Source organism: Cicer arietinum, chromosome 8 (assembly GCF_000331145.2).
Source record: "Cicer arietinum cultivar CDC Frontier isolate Library 1 chromosome 8, Cicar.CDCFrontier_v2.0, whole genome shotgun sequence".
NCBI classification, from domain to species: Eukaryota; Viridiplantae; Streptophyta; class Magnoliopsida; order Fabales; family Fabaceae; genus Cicer; species Cicer arietinum.
Genome location: NC_021167.2, coordinates 4,626,842 through 4,633,589, shown reverse-complemented (window position 1 = coordinate 4,633,589; position 6,748 = coordinate 4,626,842).

The following is a 6,748-nucleotide window of genomic DNA, read 5'->3' as shown; positions in this document are numbered from 1 at the left end:
ACTCAAATAAATGTAAGGTAGCCTTAATAGAATATACATTCTCCTCACTCTTTGTCACCATCACAAACTTTAAATAACTCCAATCAATAGAGTTATAAGCTTTCTCAAAATGCACTTTGAAAAGGATGACCTTCCTTTTTCTTTTTTTATAAAATGTCATCAAAATGTCATCTAAGATATGATCGTCTTTTACAAATGTTGATTGTGACTCTGATATAACCTTAGCAATAAATCCTCTTAGCTTATTTGTGTGCAATTTGATCAAGACCTTATACACACTCAATCAAATAAATGAGTATTTATTAAACTATTCTTTAAGAATTATCATCGTTTAATAGAGAAGAATGAAAAATTGGGGGTCACAATTTTGAACTTGAAAATTTGGGGTTTTAGATTTTGCTAGAGAAATGAAAAAAATAAAAACTTTAATTACGTGCCCATATATTTTAAATTGATAGAATCAATATAATACTCGATTATAAAAAAATACACAATTTTGCATTTATTCAACATGATAATTAAGTTCATTTAATTTTTTTTAATTTCATACAAAAAATAAATTCAGTAATCTACCACTAATTATAAAAATGATCTCCCGATAACATTAAAGAAGTACTAGTACTACACACAGTATACAAGAAAAAAACGCACAGTGACGCCAAAAAAGACAAACACTAAAGGTAGTGCCAATGTTGTGTGGCCTTTAGACTTTAAATGCTTAACCACCTAAAACAAATGGCTGGTTATTGTACCTTCTAACTTTCCCAAAGCAGTGCCACATTTGCAATTCAGAACGTTACCTTTAAAAATGTTTTGTAGCATTTAAAAGTGATGAAACTTGACAAAAAGGTACTCCTAATTAAGCAGACAACATAAATGTTTAAATTATCATACTAACATGCATATATAAATGACACGTGCGTAGCCGACTTTGGCATGGAATAGGTTCTCTCAATGTTGAAATTGACGGATTAAATTTGTATTTAGTTGTTATAAAATTTTAAATTTTGTTTTTAGTTTTTTAAAATTTTCTATTTTTATCTTTGCTTTTAAATTAATTTATGTATATTTGTTGGATTTTCAATAACTCTTTGTACTTATATTCAGGATATTATAAATACCATTTTTAAAAGAATTTATAATTTTTTAACAAGTGATTAGTTAAACATAATTTTTTTAATTTTATATTATTAAAATATTATATTTAATTTATCTTGTCAAAAAAATTTAAATTTTTTATATGAGAGATTTTTATAATATTCTAAATATATATATATAAAAACTCATTCCAAATTTTAAAGAGTACATTTGACTAGACATAAAAACAAAGACAAAAAATTAAAATTAAAATTAAAAAAAAAAATTAGAGACTAGAAAATTTTGAGACTATAAACTTATTTAATCTAAAAAAACTGTGTGTCATAGGTTTTCTTTTGAAAGAGGCAAAATTAATTTGAAAAATATAAAATTAATTTTGATATATTTAGTCAAACTAAAGATTAATTGATTTTAATTGAAATAATAATTTGTAGTTTACTTCCGATACATATCATGATGTTGCACTCAAATTTAATATTCAACCAAATCATTTTTGTGTGAATACGTCCAAAAACATAGTTCCCTATATATTCAACCTTCTTTTAATCAAAATTAATTTAATAAAATCAATTCTTTTAAACCAATTTTTGCCACCACATATCAATTTATACTTACCTTTATCTTTATTTGTAAATCCCATTGTTGTTTTCATATATTAAGAAAAATAGGTAATGAATTTAATGCATCAATGTTATAAGTTAAAGTTACTAAAATATCTTTTATACATAAATGTATTAATTTAGTTTTTTTTCCTAAATAAATTAATACTAGTATTAATAAAAGGTACAATATGGTGGAAAAAATAAATAAATGTAATTAGTAATGTAAAAATAATTTTTTTTTATTTATAAATAAGATAACATAATTATTATTAAAGACTTATATGCAACTATAAAGTCTAACATAATAATATCAATATTTTTGTGAGTTAAACTAGAATTTAAAGATTTTTTAAAAATCTATTTATATTAAGGATATATTATTTTTTGAAAGGATGCTTTATAAATTAGAGACAGATGTGTATATTAAACACAATTGTACTAATTTAAACTAGAAGAATGAAAAGGAGAAGGTTGTTGAGCTGTCAATTGTCCTTCTAGTTTGCAGTTAGAAAAAGAAAAGTAAAGTGTATCGTTTCCCCCTCTCAATTGAGTGTTTGAGTAATAAGAAGCAAATTGGAGTGTTAAGATTGCATAAGCTAAGCATAGTTTGCTAGTTGCTACTTGCTAGTCACATTTCAAAGAAGACAATTCCAACTTTCTACACTTCCGTCCAAAATCCTTCTTCTTAAATAAACGTCAATTATCACAAGTCGGTAATTAAATATTTACAATTGAACCTACCAAAACAAACGATCATTTCTCTAATTATAATTTTTTTTTTTTGCTAACCATAAGGAATACCAATTTATCGGGATTTGAATATTTCTATGTACTTATACTATAATTTATATGTGCGTGTGCAAGCAGGATATCAGTAATTAGCTGAGCTATATTGTATTATTGTCGAAATCTATTTATATTTAAGGTTGTTTGGGTACACGTCAATGACTGATATTAATTGATATAAGTATACGTGTTTCATAGGAAAAATATTCAAATCATGCTCTTTTCTTTTTGTTTTTTTCTTGCTTGTAATTACAAATAAACCAATTCTTGTCTAGGTGTTATGATTTTTCCACCATATTAGTATTATTATTTTTATTAAATTCTATAAAGTCTTCTAGCGAGCAACAAGTCGTATATACATCATACAATTAATTAAACCCCTTATTTGAAAGAACACAAGTAATATATTTACAAAAAAGTCGATTTTGTCTTTACCTGATTGATTGTAATAGTTGGGATGATGACCTAGAAGTTTTTATTTTATTTTATTGACTTTTTAGTTGTTTACTAAAATGCAAATTGTTAGTTATATAGTTTACATAGTTATTTTTTTTCACAAAATAAGTTATGCCTATATCATTATACATTAGTATTGATATTTAAAGATGTATATGACTATATAGCATGATCTTGTCGGGTTAAGCACACTAACAATTTGAAATGTCAACTTATAAAACAGATATTTTTCCTAAATATTATAAAAATCCCCATAAGTTAAAATTAGATAAAATTCTAAAAAAAAATTGAGGTACACAAACTAATATTAACTTTGAAAAGTAAAACATTAGTTAAAGCTAGATGGGAAAAATATATCAGAAGTTCTAATGTAAAATTGTTACCTAGATAAAAGGCAGCTCCCAAAAGCAGAGGGCGATTACACAATCATATTTTATAATACAATTTATTTTTTTTTCACTTTCTAAATTATTAATAATTGATAGAAGCTAATTTTTAAATAAATATAACATATAGAAACTAAAATTATGATATTTTTGTTTTTAAAAATTATTTTTCAATGACTTAAATTTTTTTCAATTTAATATTTGTTTTAATTTTTATATAATTTCACTTTATTAATATTATTATTATAGCATAAAATGAAATTTATATATCTATACTAATCATTATAGAAGTTCTTTTTTTATAATTTAGATGAAAAATGTAATATTATAAAAACAAATAATATATTTGAACCTTAATGACAAGTAAAAGAAAGCGAGACATTATAAACACCTGTAAAAATAAAAGGGTAGGCCAAAAAGGAAAATGAACATGTCCATGGTGACATTGCCAAACCTTAAAGCGGTTATGGGTACTTTTCATACCCTATTTCTCCTGCACAAACCTAACTTGTCTGTTTTGCCCATCCACTCGTAAGTGTCTTTGATAAATTTCGTGCGGCATTTTTTATTTCTAAAAAAAAATATTCATTTTTCTTAATACTATTAGACCGAATCTTATTTATATTCAAAGTTAAAATTTCAGTTATATTTCTATTTTTCCCGATCTTACTTCACTTGCATAAATGACTTTACCAACTAAGGGGACTGAGCTCAATAAGCAATGATTAATGAGGGCATGGTGGTAATTTCAACAGGTCTAAAAGATGGTGTGGTAGCTAGTTAGTTTGGATCATATAGATGACTTTGTACTCACCTTTATCTTTATTTATTCCGTAGTTTGCGTTGGTTTCCAAAGGACGTATTCAAATTTTATAAAATGCAATAAGGGGTGATATTATGTGATAATTTCCTAATAACATATATAGAACTAATCAAGTTAATTAAAAATAGAACGTGATTATTTTATGCATATAAGTATTGCACCAATTCGCTTCTGCACACTGCAATAGCAACAATATCGCGTGTTTCTTTCTCTTTTCTATTTTGGTGACGGAACTATTTATTTCTCTTTTGTAAAAAAGTAGACACACATATATATGAAAGATAATAAAAATATTATAGGTGTCAAAACTGATTAATAAACCGCATTGGATTAACCTAACTCGGTAGTAACTTTTTTTATATTGGACTAAAAAATTCTTACTAAGTATGGGCTGAAAATTTGATATCCGAGCCCGGGCTATACAAAGTTTATGAAAATTTTAATCTGACCTAGGGATGATAATCAGATCCAGACCCAGTGGGTACCCGCAAAAAAAACCCACAATGGGTAGGGTAAAAACCCACAAAATGGGTATGATATGGAGATGAGTAATTACCCGCAAAATTGAACGGATATGGGTGCGGGTACGGGTACTATAGTACCCACCCCGCCCCGCACCCGCACTTATATATTTATTATTATTATTATTATTATTATTATTATTATTATTATTTTTTATTATTATTATTATTATTATTATTATTATTATTATTATTATTATTATTATCAGGTGCATTTGAACTTAAATAAAAATAATTTTTGTTTTAAATAATTTAGAGATTTGTTATAAAATGCTTTTTTTTAACTCCCGTTTATTTACTATTATAAAAATGATTTTTTTTTTTTGTATTATAACCTGTTTGTATAAAATTTTATAAAATTGATTTTTTAAACTACAAAATTATCACAAAGGACATAAAAATAATTTTCAAGAAAACATGTTTGTATGAAAAAATATTTTTTAAATACATAATATTTCTAAATACACATATATCTCTTGCATCTCTATCTACTATTCTACTATCTCTCTAGTAACTCTCTACATCTCTTTTTTATCATAAGCAATGAATTTAGATCCTTAATTTCATAATTTTTGGATCCTCCTAAAAATAAATATATAAATAAATCATCACAAAAATATGCAAGTAATAGATTTTGGAAATTATATTTTAAATGCATAATATTTCTAAATACACGTATATCTCTGTAGTACCCCAATTTTATATATTTACGATCACATTTTATTGTACCAAAAAATTTCAAAAAAAAATCAAAATTAAACTCTTAAATCTACTCCAATAATTGAGCCTACATACTCATTGATATTTTAACAAAGTGTCCAATTTAAATCATAAAAATATAAAAAGATAAATAAAAAGTAACAATAACTAACAAAACAAATAAAAATATTGTTTTTGGTAGAAATAGTACAAGTTTTCCTCCTCCACCTCTCTTATGCATCTCTATTTCTGCCTCCAATCTCTAACTACTATCTCTATCACTCTCTGCTAAGTCAGATCTCTCTACCTCTCTTTTTTTAATAGATTTTGGATGTCCTGTTCTAATGTTAAAAATTGTACCCCTAATAAAAAAATATGCAATTTTAATAATTAAAAAATTAGAAAAATAAATTTTAGCCCCTATACACATATCAAGTTACATGATGCTCTATTCATATCAATTTACATGATGCTCTACCCATACCAATTTACATAATGTTTTACCTATACCAATTTATATGATGCTCTACACATAGCAGTGTACATGATGTATATATATTAGACTCAAATTTCTTTCATGCAAATTTTTATAAATAATTTAGTTTTACTGTCATCACATCTTGTAACAATTCTTTAATTTCTTAGAATTTTTCGAATATTTTTTAGTTGCTGCTCTAATTGATATTTAAGTAAACAAAAATGTGAAATCACATATTTAAACAAATTTATAGAGTAACTTACTATTAGTATTTTTTAGAATCTTTCGCACGATATAGTTTTAATATCCAATATATTAGTATTTTCTAAAATCTTCATCACAACATAGTTTCAATTTCTAAAATAGAAGTACTTACAAATTTATTAGTTTAATCCATTTATAAACATATTTTAAAATATTAATAATCAATCTAATGGGTACCGGTCAAAAACCAATAAATAAACACATATCTATTGTTATATATATATATATATATATATATCTACATTCGAATATTTTAAACTTTATAATTTATCATGCGACTTATTATTCAATTTTTACAAAACATATAATTGTTTCTTTTTTATTTATTTATAAAATATATAGATAATTGTTACTGTTTTTTATATTTTACATGTCTTATTTATTTTTTTCACCGGTTCACCTCACAACACTTTTTTCTACCCGTTCATGCTTCATTATATAAATTAAATTACTTTTATCAAAATAAATTTTTTTAATTAACTAAATTTACAATATCAAAATAAAAAGAAGTTAAACCTAAATACATTTTTTAGTGTACATGATTGAGTTAAAAATTGTAATATAAATAATTTAAAATTAATAAGAAATAACAAATAAAACTCAATAAATAATTAAAAAAAATATTACTATTCAGC